The sequence below is a fragment of the Ambystoma mexicanum genome, chromosome 1p (assembly GCF_040938575.1).
Source record: "Ambystoma mexicanum isolate Mex_15411 chromosome 1p, UKY_AmexF1_1, whole genome shotgun sequence".
In the NCBI taxonomy this organism is placed as follows: domain Eukaryota; kingdom Metazoa; phylum Chordata; class Amphibia; order Caudata; family Ambystomatidae; genus Ambystoma; species Ambystoma mexicanum.
Window position 1 is genome coordinate 407,823,900 of NC_090921.1, and position 15,468 is coordinate 407,839,367.

The following is a 15,468-nucleotide window of genomic DNA, read 5'->3' on the forward strand; positions in this document are numbered from 1 at the left end:
CTTTCATAGATCAGACTTGTCGAGCAACCTCGTCAGGGGTGAAAAGAGGAAAGGACAAGAAGGATGGTGGGAGGGTGGCTAAAGGAGGGTCAGCAAGCACAGATGGAGAGGGAAGAGGAGGAGGGGCGGGCCAGGATGTGCCACTTTTTTTTTTTACCTCCTCGCTGCAGCGAGGAGGTAATGATATAAATGGGTGCATTAGCACCCTATTGTTGTTAAATGCGGTCCGCTGCCGCAGGCGCATTCAACAACAATGAGCGCCTGCCACGCCTTCTCCCAACATGCCAGCTCAGCCCTTGAAAGACTCTGCCGAGCTGGCGCGGTTGGGGGCTAATGGCGCCTTTTGATATCAAGAGCGCAGGCGCTTCCAACAGCAACAGCGTGCCTTCTCCCACCACGCTAGCTCGGGGGAACCCTTGAAAGACTCCCCGACCTGGAGCGGGGGGCTAAAGGCGCCCCGGGGGGCGTGGCGGCATGGGCGTTCGCCCGGCTCGCCCCCTTCCTAAGGCCGGGCCTGATGCCCCACCACGGGAGCCTCAGATGGCCAACCATCATGTACAATGGGCCCGACACATCTTCAGCCGGGCCTGGCCACCACCATGGCCTATGTGAAGAATCATCTGTGGCTCAGTGGCTTTTGAGTATTTCCTACATCTGCTGCGCCCTGGCTGCTTTGCTCTGCTCTCGCTTCCGCGGCAGAATACTTTGTTATTTTATGTGTACTTGGGTTACCTGCCGCATCAGTGTCCCTAGTACCTGCAATTGCGCTATATGTCTGTGAAGGGACCTCGTGGCGCAAGCCTCTGACTCCAGATCAGAGAAGGCTGCGTGGCCGGCGGGGTCTTTTGTGCCCTATATGTCAGAGCGATAGCTATTCCCTCACTAGGAACAGAGGCTTTTTCATAGGGCCCTTCTCTCCGGCCGTTGGTGCATTTTAGGGCAGTACTGCTGCACCCAGTGCCAGGGGAGAAGTGCACAGTGCTGCTAGGAGCCCCACTGCCCACCACATGTTGCGGGATATTGGTGCCATGTCAGGCCACATCTATTGTCTATGAGCACAGATATCAGCCGCACACCCTCATGCCCACATGTTTCCGGTCACCCCTACACCATTAGCAAACCGTTTTCAGATGTTAAAGCCGTTTGGGGTGCAGACGCACCCGCTGCTATAAATACTTTGTGTATCAGTATGGAGGCAGCGTCATTGTGGGTCCTCTCTGCTCTCAGCATCCGACGTTGCTGTTTAATGGGGAAAAGGGAGGCTCCAAGAGGTAGAAAAAGAACTCGTCCCTGGGTGGGCTTGAACCACCAACCTTTCGGTTAACAGCCGAACGCGCTAACCGATTGCGCCACAGAGACGGGCAGAATGTTTCCTGAGCAGATGTCACGCTGTGATAGCAGAGCACGCATGGATATAGAGCTTGTTTATATGTATGATGTTTAGGAATGCATGGAGATCCTATAGCAACACAGACACGTGCGTTCCTGCTCCTCCCGTGTGCAAACCAGTCCATGAAACCCTGGTCTGAGTTTCCACGTGTCCTCTTCTCTTTGTCCAACAACTCCTTTCAGAATGGTGGCAATTCGACCAGATACACACATTTATGAGAACAATATCCATTGCATTTGGGAGACACCAGTCAATTCCAGGTTTTCGTTTTGCATTCTGGGACTTGTAGTCGTGGATGTCCCCATTATAAACCCAGAACTGGACTTTGCCTCCCAAATGGAGTGGATAATGTTGGCATGTATGCAAACAAACAGAAAAAACGTGCCCTTGGCATATCTGCCCCATTACCCCCACGCCCCTCTTCCTCATCCAATGCTTGCATATGAGGGCATCAACCTCCTCGACAGGAACCCTTTTCTATTCCTTCATTTGTTCATGCCTCTCCTATTCCTGGGAGTGTAACTCTCCCTTACTCCTGCATGCCTTCGTTTTTTTTTATAATTGCTGCCTGAAGGCAGGGACTCTGGTGGTGGGAGGTGGTGGGAGGTGGTGGGAGGTGGTGGGGGCGGGGGGCTGTGATACTTACCGGCTAAGTGTACAATAAAAAAGAAGCAATGGTTAGAGACCGGGGTCCGTTTCTAGAGGAACACGTCTGTGCATGACTTTTGTGCAGTATTGGCTAAAAACGACCTCACAATTTACGATAAATACATTTTCATATTGCGATACAAAAAACAAGGCAGACTTGACCCCGACGTGATTTCAACACGCAACCTTCTGATCTGGAGTCAGACGCGCTACCGTTGCGCCGCGAGGTCCCGCCTCAGGTAAGTGCCCACACTCTGTGGACTGGTGACATTGAGGGCGCATACATGGACACAACATATATAACGCCCAACACACTCTGCCTTGTGCGCGAGATAAATGACAGTCAGGCCGCCGGTGTTATGTAATGTTGTGCGCCCCGTGCCCTTCCAGTCCCCCCAATGGTCGCAGCTCAGCACAGCTCGGTCTGCAGAGGCTTCACTTTATTACTACCCAGGTTAGACCTGCAGCGACGGAAACAGCCGAAGACTGGGGGAGATGCAAATGCACGGGATACTAAATATTACATAACCCCGGAAAATACACAAAAGCACCTGTGCCACAGATGATCTTTCACATGGGGGTTATCTCGGCAACAGTAACCCATTTCATATTGCACTTTTATATAACTCCCACCCAGTGCTTTAAGTGGGATTGGAAATAGAGGGGGGCCCCTAGTTAGGGTGTGTGGCAATGTTAATAGCTTATGTTATTATATCATGCTATTATAAAACAAGGCCTAATGACTATAAAGGTGCTCCATATATAATAATAGTGCTAATTTGGGTATTTTGCACAACAAAGTTATTTGCCCCTTGGCTTACTTATGGCAACTCATTCTAAGTCACTTCCGTGGTTCCTCCAAGTATCAAAAACTGATGATGCTCCTTGTAATGTCCTTTTGTGTGACATCACTTCTGTTGGAGCAAGCCATATGCAAATTAGGAGGTTTGCCTGTATTTTGCCTATGGGTTGCATTTAAAGGCCCTGAACAGAAGTCTGTTTCACATGAATGGCAGGATTTTAAACACTGAAACAAAAACGGCATGGCCTTTGTTGTGGTTTTTCAAGTTAAATTAAAGAGCCACGTGGGAAGGGGCCTACCCGTCATGACCAACAGACAAGCAGCATTTTAATTTACAAATGAAGGAGGAATCAAAGATCCCTGTCACATGGAAAACATGATTTGTACACATTGAAAACAAAAACGGCCGGCACAGGTGTGTGCAAATAAAAATGGTTTCATAAAGTCAAAAAGTGAAAAAAATATATCACTGCTCAACGAAAAATGTCAGGAAAACAAAACATGTGTGCGGATTGACCAAAAGCAATGTATATTATGTTTCACCTACAAACCTCCAGTGACATTTGAAGAGCCAATTTGTCTTCATGGAAATTGTCAGCCCAAGGCAGTCACATTTGCTGGCTGTAGGCAAAACTTCACAAGGACATCTCCCACTTCCAGCCTGGATGTCACATGTCCCATCTAATGACAAACCACAATAAATATGTCCTGCTTAAGGCTTCGAAATTCAGTGTTCTCCAGACTTGTTGGCTCTGAAAGCATTGACTTCAAGAAAAGTTACCCCCTGGCTTGAGCTTGACTAATATTTGTGAAAATGGGGGCACCCACTTCAAGGAGCCAGCTTCCAGCACAAAGGAGACTGATAAAAAAAAAACTCTGGCCACAGGCTGAGCCAGTGAAAACAAAGGGCCGGAAGGCAGGAGTCAGGGCCATTTGTCCCACATGAAGATTCATAATTCATTTAAAAGGACTATTATCATTTAGGCCTTTTTAACAGCCATTATAAGGCGGATGGATTTCATCTATGAAAACTTATGTAATTTCCAGGCTATTTTGGGGATATCCAATTCATCTTCTTGTAACTCTGAGAACTGTAAGGGCCAGTTAAATTAGGTTTCTGGCTGATCTGAACATGTTCCAAATGTGAGAGTTGGTGAGCGGTGGACATTGAAATTAGGGATGTGCTTAATAACTTACATATTCATAACTGTTGTATTTTTATGGAAATGACAGAAAGGTGCCACATGGCCATGCTACATGATACAGATTTTGTGGCCGCTTATCTAATTCCCCATGATTAGCTGAAACAGAATATATGTTTAGTATGGCAGTTGCTAGTAAAATTATGAAGTTGTGATACATAAGTCGTTTTTGCCAAAAAGGTGAAAGGAAAACAAAGGGCGATTACAATTGGGAATTGCCATATGTTGCTCCACAGCCCTAAACCAATCCTGACTTGGAGGGTAGGTTTGGGAGGAGAGAGAAGGGTAACTGCCCAATCCTAGTGGCAGGGATTATTGCAGGCAGATTTAGAAAGAGGTTGTTGCAATAGTCCAGCCTAGAGAGGACCAGAGCTCTGGAGACAGTGAGCTTCTGGGGGAAAGAGAGGAAAAGAAGAATACCTCTAAGGAGGTGCAGCTGGTAGTGTGACTTCTTAGAGACGTCAGAGATGTGAGGAGAGAAGGAGAGTGTGGAGTCGATGATGATCCCGAGGTTTTTAGCCTCACAGGTGGGAGCAGGAAGAGGGCCCAGAGAGTCCGGCCAGAAAATGACAGGGAGCGGGTGTGCTGATGAGGAGAGTCTCAGTCTTACTGGCATTAAGAAAGAGATCATTGGCAGCACACCACTCCTGGATGGCGGACAGACAATCAGAGAAGAGTGAGGGGGAAGAGGTGGCTGAAAATGAGTTGAGTGTCATCCGCATAGCACTGGAAGTTGGGATAGAGCATGGCAATGCAGTTGGCAAGATGTGCCAGGTATTGGTTGAACAGCCAGGGAGAGAGGTTAGACCCCTAGGGAACACCCTAGGTAGAGATAGAGATAAAGGAGAGGAAGGACCCAAGTTGAACCGGGGAATGTCGATCAGAGAGGAAAGAATTCAGCCATGCCAGGGCCTGACCAGTGATCCCCAGGTTATCATGGAGAGGATTGAGCAGGATGGCATGGTTGACCGTATCAAAGGCAAAAGAGAGATCAAGCAAGATGAAAACACAGGGGGTGTTGGAGTCAAGGTTGGAGAGCAGGTCTTCACGGATGTTCAGGAGAGCAGTTTCCATGCTTCTGGCAGCTCTGAAGCCAGACTGATGGTCACGGAGGCAACCAACAGATTCAGTGTGAAGATTAAGCTGGGAGATGGCCAGCTTTTCCAGGAGTTTGGCAAGGAAAGGAGTGATGGAGATTGAGCGATAGTTGGCCAGGCAAGACGGGTCGGTAGAGGGTTTCTTAAGAAGAGGGTGCCGAAGGGAGTGCACAAGGGAGGACGGGAAGACTCCAGTGGTGAAGGAATGGTTGCAGAAGTCGATCAGGGCAGGAGCCAGGGAGTCGATGTGGTCCTTGATGGTTTTGGAGGAGCTGGGGTGAACCTGTTTTGACAAGACATTCATAGATCAGACTTGTCTGGAAAGCTCGTCAGGGGAGAACGGGGGAAAGGCACAGAAGCAGGGAGAAGCATAGTGGTTAGGGACCTCCTGCTTAGAGCAAAAACAGTCTGAGGCACCCATGGGGTGCATACATTACAAAGGTGACAAAGATACATTTAATAGCCACCAATTATCACAAGATTGATTGATTGATATTTTATTTCTATTGCGCTCGTACACAAGTGTTTCAGAGCTCGACAAGGCAAGGGAGGGGAACAGGGGGAACAAAACAGCGATCTTACTTGGCCCAGTGACATTGAGAACGCGCAAGTGCATGGGAGAGGGGGGAGAGGAAAAGTGCATGGAAGGGGGGGAGAGGTGGAAAGTGCGAAGCAGAGGAGAAACAGATAAATAACAATAAATAAATAATAAAGGCAACAAACAGTGGTAATGCAGCCAGAAATTTGCAAGTGCTAGGTTTAAGGCAGCAGACTGGATAGGTCCGATATGTGCAGGAAGAAAAAGGGGGGGCTGTATGGGTACAGATACAGACCCCAGTGCAAGGGGTGGCCCGGAGGCAGTGCGGGAGGGTGACAGGATGAGCAGGTACCTGGGCCCAAAAGCCAGAGGGTGGCCAGGTGCATGGTGCCAAGAGAGAACAGATCAGCAGGGGAGAGGGGGAGCGAAGGCAGAATAAAAGAGGAAGGTCTTGAGGTGCTTCTGGAACCGGAGATGGTTCTCCTCAAGTTTTAGAGTGACAGGGAGGCTGTTCCAGAAGGAGGCCCCAGCCGAAGACAGAGATCTACCCCCAGCTCGTTTCCTAGAAAAACGACTGACCCTGAGTGAGTTGGAGTTAGAGGAGTGAAGAGCTCGAGAGGGGAGGTATTTGCGGAGGGATAGCTGAAGATATTTTGGACCCAGGCCCCAGAAAGCCTTGTGGACAATGCAGAGGGTTTTGAATATAATCCTTGCATCCAATGGGAGCCAGTGAAGAGATTTCAGAGCTGGAGAGATACGATCCCAGGGGTTGAGGCCAAGGACAAGTCTCACAGTCCTGTTCTGAATTAGTTGCAGAGGGCGCAGAGTAGAGGCAGGTAGATTTAGAAAGAGGCTGTTACAATAGTCCAAGCTAGAGAGAACCAGAGCTTGAGATACCATGAGCTTCTGGGGGAAGGAGAGGAAAGGCAGAGTACCTCTGAATAGGTGCAGTCTGAAATTTGACTTTTTAGAGACCTCAGAGATGTGGGCGGAGAAGGAAAGGGTGGAGTCATAGATGACCCCGAGGTTCTTAGCCTCACAGGTGGGGGTAGGAGGAGTGCCAAGGGAGGCCGGCCAGAGAGTGAGGGGAAAGGGTGGTGAAGGTTTGCCGATGAGGAGGATCTCCGTCTTGCTGGAATTCAGACAAAGATCATTGGCGGCACACCAATCTTGAATGGCAGTTAGGCAATCAGAGATGAGAGAGGGAGAGGAGGTGGCAGAGGGCAGCCTGAAAATGAGTTGAGTGCCGTCAGCGTAGCACTGGAAATTTGAGCAGAAAATGGCAATGCAGTGGGCGAGAGCCAGGTATTGGTTGAAAAGCTAGGGCAAGAGGTGAGACCCCTGGGGAACACCACAGGTAGAGAGGAAGATAGATGAAAGGAAGGACCCAAGTTGGACCTGGGAGGGTCGATCTGAGAGGAAAGAGGTCAGCCAGGCCAGAGCCTGATCAGTGATACCCAAGTTTTCACGGAGACGGTTGAGCAGGATGGTATGGTTGACCGTGTCGAAGGCAGAATAGAGATCGAGGAGGATGAGGACAGAGGGAATGTTAGAGTCAAGGTAGGTGAGCAGATCTTCACGGATGTTTAGGAGAGCAGTTTCCATGCTTCTGGCAGCTCTGAAGCCAGACTGGTGGTCATGGAGACAGCCAACAGAATTGGAATGAAGTCAAAGCTGAGAGATGGCCAACTTTTCCAGGAGTTTGCCAAGAAAGGGAGTAATGGAAATTGGGCGATAGTTAGCTGGACAAGAAGGATCAGCTGTGGGTTTCTTGAGAAGAGGATGCACAAAGGAGTGCTTCAGACGGGAGGGGAAGGATCCAGAGGCAAAGGAGTGGTTACAAAAATCAGCAAGGGCCGGAGCGAAGGTGTCAATGTGGTCCTTGATGCTTTTAGAGGAACAGGGATGAACCTGTTTTGAAGAGGCTTTCATAGATCAGACTTGTCGAGCAACCTCGTCAGGGGTGAAAAGAGGAAAGGACAAGAAGGATGGTGGGAGGGTGGCTAAAGGAGGGTCAGCAAGCACAGATGGAGAGGGAAGAGGAGGAGGGGCGGGCCAGGATGTGCCACTTTTTTTTTTTACCTCCTCGCTGCAGCGAGGAGGTAATGATATAAATGGGTGCATTAGCACCCTATTGTTGTTAAATGCGGTCCGCTGCCGCAGGCGCATTCAACAACAATGAGCGCCTGCCACGCCTTCTCCCAACATGCCAGCTCAGCCCTTGAAAGACTCTGCCGAGCTGGCGCGGTTGGGGGCTAATGGCGCCTTTTGATATCAAGAGCGTAGGCGCTTCCAACAGCAACAGCGTGCCTTCTCCCACCACGCTAGCTCGGGGGAACCCTTGAAAGACTCCCTGACCTGGAGTGGGGGGCTAAAGGCGCCCCGGGGGGCGTGGCGGCATGGGCGTTCGCCCGGCTCGCCCCCTTCCTAAGGCCGGGCCTGATGCCCCACCACGGGAGCCTCAGAGGGCCAACCATCATGTACAATGGGCCCGACACATCTTCAGCCGGGCCTGGCCACCACCATGGCCTATGTGAAGAATCATCTGTGGCTCAGTGGCTTTTGAGTATTTCCTACATCTGCTGCGCCCTGGCTGCTTTGCTCTGCTCTCGCTTCCGCGGCAGAATACTTTGTTATTTTATGTGTACTTGGGTTACCTGCCGCATCAGTGTCCCTAGTACCTGCAATTGCGCTATATGTCTGTGAAGGGACCTCGTGGCGCAAGCCTCTGACTCCAGATCAGAGAAGGCTGCGTGGCCGGCGGGGTCTTTTGTGCCCTATATGTCAGAGCGATAGCTATTCCCTCACTAGGAACAGAGGCTTTTTCATAGGGCCCTTCTCTCCGGCCGTTGGTGCATTTTAGGGCAGTACTGCTGCACCCAGTGCCAGGGGAGAAGTGCACAGTGCTGCTAAGAGCCCCACTGCCCACCACATGTTGCGGGATATTGGTGCCATGTCAGGCCACATCTATTGTCTATGAGCACAGATATCAGCCGCACACCCTCATGCCCACATGTTTCCGGTCACCCCTACACCATTAGCAAACCGTTTTCAGATGTTAAGCCGTTTGGGGTGCAGACGCACCCGCTGCTATAAATACTTTGTGTATCAGTATGGAGGCAGCGTCATTGTGGGTCCTCTCTGCTCTCAGCATCCGACGTTGCTGTTTAATGGGGTAAAGGGAGGCTCCAAGAGGTAGAAAAAGAACTCGTCCCTGGGTAGGCTTGAACCACCAACCTTTCGGTTAACAGCCGAACGCGCTAACCGATTGCGCCACAGAGACGGGCGAGAGCAATTGTTTCCTGAGCAGATGTCACGCTGTGATAGCAGAGCACGCATGGATATAGAGCTTGTTTATATGTATGATGTTTAGGAATGCATGGAGATTCTATAGCAACACAGACACGTGCGTTCCGGCTCCTCCCGTGTGCAAACCAGTCCATGAAACCCTGGTCTGAGTTTCCACGTGTCCTCTTCTCTTTGTCCAACAACTCCTTTCAGAATGGTGGCAATTCGACCAGATACACACATTTATGAGAACAATATCCATTGCATTTGGGAGACACCAGTCAATTCCAGGTTTTCGTTTTGCATTCTGGGACTTGTAGCCGTGGATGTCCCCATTATAAACCCAGAACTGGACTTTGCCTCCCAAATGGAGTGGATAATGTTGGCATGTATGCAAACAAACAGAAAAAACGTGCCCTTGGCATATCTGCCCCATTACCCCCACGCCCCTCTTCCTCATCCAATGCTTGCATATGAGGGCATCAACCTCCTCGACAGGAACCCTTTTCTATTCCTTCATTTGTTCATGCCTCTCCTATTCCTGGGAGTGTAACTCTCCCTTACTCCTGCATGCCTTCGTTTTTTTTTATAATTGCTGCCTGAAGGCAGGGACTCTGGTGGTGGGAGGTGGTGGGGGCGGGGAGCTGTGATACTTACCGGCTAAGTGTACAATAAAAAAGAAGCAATGGTTAGAGACCGGGGTCCGTTTCTAGAGGAACATGTCTGTGCATGACTTTTGTGCAGTATTGGCTAAAAACGACCTCACAATTTACGATAAATACATTTTCATATTGCGATACAAAAAACAAGGCAGACTTGACCCCGACGTGATTTGAACACGCAACCTTCTGATCTGGAGTCAGACGCGCTACCGTTGCGCCACGAGGTCCCGCACCAGGGAAGTGCCCACACTCTGTGGACTGGTGACATTGAGGGCGCATACATGGACACAACATATATAACGCCCAACACACTCTGCCTTGTGCGCGAGATAAATGACAGTCAGGCCGCCGGTGTTTTGTAATGTTGTGCGCCCCGTGCCCTTCCAGTCCCCCCAATGGTCGCAGCTCAGCACAGCTCGGTCTGCAGAGGCTTCACTTTATTACTACCCAGGTTAGACCTGCAGCGACGGAAACAGCCGAAGACTGGGGGAGATGCAAATGCACGGGATACTAAATATTACATAACCCCGGAAAATACACAAAAGCACCTGTGCCACAGATGATCTTTCACATGGGGGTTATCTCGGCAACAGTAACCCATTTCATATTGCACTTTTATATAACTCCCACCCAGTGCTTTAAGTGGGATTGGAAATAGAGGGGGGCCCCTAGTTAGGGTGTGTGGCAATGTTAATAGCTTATGTTATTATATCATGCTATTATAAAACAAGGCCTAATGACTATAAAGGTGCTCCATATATAATAATAGTGCTAATTTGGGTATTTTGCACAACAAAGTTATTTGCCCCTTGGCTTACTTATGGCAACTCATTCTAAGTCACTTCCGTGGTTCCTCCAAGTATCAAAAACTGATGATGCTCCTTGTAATGTCCTTTTGTGTGACATCACTTCTGTTGGAGCAAGCCATATGCAAATTAGGAGGTTTGCCTGTATTTTGCCTATGGGTTGCATTTAAAGGCCCTGAACAGAAGTCTGTTTCACATGAATGGCAGGATTTTAAACACTGAAACAAAAACGGCATGGCCTTTGTTGTGGTTTTTCAAGTTAAATTAAAGAGCCACGTGGGAAGGGGCCTACCCGTCATGACCAACAGACAAGCAGCATTTTAATTTACAAATGAAGGAGGAATCAAAGATCCCTGTCTCATGGAAAACATGATTTGTACACATTGAAAACAAAAACGGCCGGCACAGGTGTGTGCAAATAAAAATGGTTTCATAAAGTCAAAAATTGAAAAAAATATATCACTGCTCAACGAAAAATGTCAGGAAAACAAAACATGTGTGCGGGTTGACCAAAAGCAATGTATATTATGTTTCACCTACAAACCTCCAGTGACATTTGAAGAGCCAATTTGTCTTCATGGAAATTGTCAGCCCAAGGCAGTCACATTTGCTGGCTGTAGGCAAAACTTCACAAGGACATCTCCCACTTCCAGCCTGGATGTCACATGTCCCATCTAATGACAAACCACAATAAATATGTCCTGCTTAAGGCTTCGAAATTCAGTGTTCTCCAGACTTGTTGGCTCTGAAAGCATTGACTTCAAGAAAAGTTACCCCCTGGCTTGAGCTTGACTAATATTTGTGAAAATGGGGGCACCCACTTCAAGGAGCCAGCTTCCAGCACAAAGGAGACTGATAAAAAAAAAACTCTGGCCACAGGCTGAGCCAGTGAAAACAAAGGGCCGGAAGGCAGGAGTCAGGGCCATTTGTCCCACATGAAGATTCATAATTCATTTAAAAGGACTATTATCATTTAGGCCTTTTTAACAGCCATTATAAGGCGGATGGATTTCATCTATGGAAACTTATGTAATTTCCAGGCTATTTTGGGGATATCCAATTCATCTTCTTGTAACTCTGAGAACTGTAAGGGCCAGTTAAATTAGGTTTCTGGCTGATCTGAACATGTTCCAAATGTGAGAGTTGGTGAGCGGTGGACATTGAAATTAGGGATGTGCTTAATAACTTACATATTCATAACTGTTGTATTTTTATGGAAATGACAGAAAGGTGCCACATGGCCATGCTACATGATACGGATTTTGTGGCCGCTTATCTAATTCCCCATGATTAGCTGAAACAGAATATATGTTTAGTATGGCAGTTGCTAGTAAAATTATGAAGTTGTGATACATAAATCGTTTTTGCCAAAAAGGTGAAAGGAGAACAAAGGGCGATTACAATTGGGAATTGCCATATGTTGCTCCACACCCCTAAACCAATCCTGACTTGGAGGGTAGGTTTGGGAGGAGAGAGAAGGGTAACTGCCCAATCCTAGTGGCAGGGATTATTGCAGGCAGATTTAGAAAGAGGTTGTTGCAATAGTCCAGCCTAGAGAGGACCAGAGCTCTGGAGACAGTGAGCTTCTGGGGGAAAGAGAGGAAAAGAAGAATACCTCTAAGGTGGTGCAGCTGGTAGTGTGACTTCTTAGAGACGTCAGAGATGTGAGGAGAGAAGGAGAGTGTGGAGTCGATGATGATCCCGAGGTTTTTAGCCTCACAGGTGGGAGCAGGAAGAGGGCCCAGAGAGTCCGGCCAGAAAATGACAGGGAGTGGGTGTGCTGATGAGGAGAGTCTCAGTCTTTCTGGCATTAAGAAAGAGATCATTGGCAGCACACCACTCCTGGATGGCGGACAGACAATCAGAGATGAGTGAGGGGGAAGAGGTGGCTGAAAATGAGTTGAGTGTCATCCGCATAGCACTGGAAGTTGGGATAGAGCATGGCAATGCAGTTGGCAAGATGTGCCAGGTATTGGTTGAACAGCCAGGGAGAGAGGTTAGACCCCTAGGGAACACCCTAGGTAGAGATAGAGATAAAGGAGAGGAAGGACCCAAGTTGAACCGGGGAATGTCGATCAGAGAGGAAAGAATTCAGCCATGCCAGGGCCTGACCAGTGATCCCCAGGTTATCATGGAGAGGATTGAGCAGGATGGCATGGTTGACCGTATCAAAGGCAAAAGAGAGATCAAGCAAGATGAAAACACAGGGGGTGTTGGAGTCAAGGTTGGAGAGCAGGTCTTCACGGATGTTCAGGAGAGCAGTTTCCATGCTTCTGGCAGCTCTGAAGCCAGACTGATGGTCACGGAGGCAACCAACAGATTCAGTGTGAAGATTAAGCTGGGAGATGGCCAGCTTTGCCAGGAGTTTGGCAAGGAAAGGAGTGATGGAGATTGAGCGATAGTTGGCCAGGCAAGACGGGTCGGTAGAAGGTTTCTTAAGAAGAGGGTGCCGAAGGGAGTGCACAAGGGAGGACGGGAAGACTCCAGTGGTGAAGGAATGGTTGCAGAAGTCGATCAGGGCAGGAGCCAGGGAGTCGATGTGGTCCTTGATGGTTTTGGAGGAGCTGGGGTGAACCTGTTTTGACAAGACATTCATAGATCAGACTTGTCTGGAAAGCTCGTCAGGGGAGAACGGGGGAAAGGCACAGAAGCAGGGAGAACCATAGTGGTTAGGGACCTCCTGCTTAGAGCAAAAACAGTCTGAGGCACCTAGGGGGTGCATACATTACAAAGGTGACAAATATACATTTAATAGCCACCAATTATCACAAGATTGATTGATTGATATTTTATTTCTATCGCGCTCGTACACAAGTGTTTCAGAGCTCGACAAGGCAAGGGAGGGGAACAGGGGAGAACAAAACAGCGATCTTACTTGGCCCAGTGACATTGAGAACGCGCAAGTGCATGGGAGAGGGGGGAGAGGAAAAGTGCATGGAAGGGGGGGAGAGGTGGAAAGTGCGAAGCAGAGGAGAAACAGATAAATAACAATAAATAAGTAATAAAGGCAACAAACAGTGGTAATGCAGCCAGAAATTTGCAAGTGCTAGGTTTAAGGCAGCAGACAGGATAGGTCCGATATGTGCAGGAAGAAAAAGGGGGGGCTGCATGGGTACAGATACAGACCCCAGTGCAAGGGGTGGCCCGGAGGCAGTGCGGGAGGGTGACAGGATGAGCAGGTACCTGGGCCCAAAAGCCAGAGGGTGGCCAGGTGCATGGTGCCAAGAGAGAACAGATCAGCAGGGGAGAGGGGGAGCGAAGGCAGAAGAAAAGAGGAAGGTCTTGAGGTGCTTCTGGAACCGGAGATGGTTCTCCTCAAGTTTTAGAGTGACAGGGAGGCTGTTCCAGAAGGAGGCCCCAGCCGAAGACAGAGATCTACCCCCAGCTTGTTTCCTAGAAAAACGACTGACCCTGAGTGAGTTGGAGTTAGAGGAGTGAAGAGCTCGAGAGGGGAGGTATTTGCGGAGGGATAGCTGAAGATATTTTGGACCCAGGCCCCAGAAAGCCTTGTGGACAATGCAGAGGGTTTTGAATATAATCCTTGCATCCAATGGGAGCCAGTGAAGAGATTTCAGAGCTGGAGAGATACGATCCCAGGGGTTGAGGCCAAGGACAAGTCTCATAGTCCTGTTCTGAATTAGTTGCAGAGGGCGCAGAGTAGAGGCAGGTAGATTTAGAAAGAGGCTGTTACAATAGTCCAAGCTAGAGAGAACCAGAGCTTGAGATGCCATGAGCTTCTGGGGGAAGGAGAGGAAAGGCAGAGTACCTCTGAATAGGTGCAGTCTGAAATTTGACTTTTTAGAGACCTCAGAGATGTGGGCGGAGAAGGAAAGGGTGGAGTCATAGATGACCCCGAGGTTCTTAGCCTCACAGGTGGGGGTAGGAGGAGTGCCAAGGGTGGCCGGCCAGAGAGTGAGGGGAAAGGGTGGTGACGGTTTGCCGATGAGGAGGATCTCCGTCTTGCTGGCATTCAGACAAAGATCATTGGCGGCACACCAATCTTGAATGGCAGTTAGGCAATCAGAGATGAGAGAGGGAGAGGAGGTGGCAGAGGGCAGCCTGAAAATGAGTTGAGTGCCGTCAGCGTAGCACTGGAAATTTGAGCAGAAAATGGCAATGCAGTGGGCGAGAGCCAGGTATTGGTTGAAAAGCTAGGGCAAGAGGTGAGACCCCTGGGGAACACCACAGGTAGAGAGGAAGATAGATGAAAGGAAGGACCCAAGTTGGACCTGGGAGGGTCGATCTGAGAGGAAAGAGGTCAGCCAAGCCAGAGCCTGATCAGTGATACCCAAGTTTTCACGGAGACGGTTGAGCAGGATGGTATGGTTGACCGTGTCGAAGGCAGAATAGAGATCGAGGAGGATGAGGACAGAGGGAATGTTAGAGTCAAGGTAGGTGAGCAGATCTTCACGGATGTTTAGGAGAGCAGTTTCCATGCTTCTGGCAGCTCTGAAGCCAGACTGGTGGTCATGGAGACAGCCAACAGAATTGGAATGAAGTCAAAGCTGAGAGATGGCCAACTTTTCCAGGAGTTTGCCAAGAAAGGGAGTAATGGAAATTGGGCGATAGTTAGCTGGACAAGAAGGATCAGCTGTGGGTTTCTTGAGAAGAGGATGCACAAAGGAGTGCTTCAGAGGGGAGGGGAAGGATCCAGAGGCAAAGGAGTGGTTACAAAAATCAGCAAGGGCCGGAGCGAAGGTGTCAATGTGGTCCTTGATGCTTTTAGAGGAACAGGGATGAACTTGTTTTGAAGAGGCTTTCATAGATCAGACTTGTCGAGCAACCTCGTCAGGGGTGAAAAGAGGAAAGGACAAGAAGGATGGTGGGAGGGTGGCTAAAGGAGGGTCAGCAAGCACAGATGGAGAGGGAAGAGGAGGAGGGGCGGGCCAGGATGTGCCACTTTTTTTTTACCTCCTCGCTGCAGCGAGGAGGTAATGATATAAATGGGTGCATTAGCACCCTATTGTTGTTAAATGCGGTCCGCTGCCGCAGGCGCATTCAACAACAATGAGCGCCTGCCACGCCTTCTCCCAAC

General features: G+C 49.3%; 1 protein-coding gene and 3 non-coding genes across 5 annotated transcripts in view; 1 reads left to right on the forward strand and 3 right to left on the reverse strand.

The window, feature by feature from the left end:
* LOC138571570 (tetraspanin-33-like) overlaps positions 1-15,468 on the forward strand; it is a 935,706-nt gene that overhangs the window by 583,102 nt on the left and 337,136 nt on the right. The gene's annotated exons all lie outside the window — the stretch shown is intronic.
* Positions 1,286-1,359, reverse strand: TRNAN-GUU (transfer RNA asparagine (anticodon GUU)). Its single transcript has one exon. It is a non-coding gene; the product is annotated as a tRNA-Asn (tRNA).
* On the reverse strand, positions 8,887-8,960 carry TRNAN-GUU (transfer RNA asparagine (anticodon GUU)). The gene has a single exon. It is a non-coding gene; the product is annotated as a tRNA-Asn (tRNA).
* Positions 9,783-9,854, reverse strand: TRNAW-CCA (transfer RNA tryptophan (anticodon CCA)). The gene has a single exon. It is a non-coding gene; the product is annotated as a tRNA-Trp (tRNA).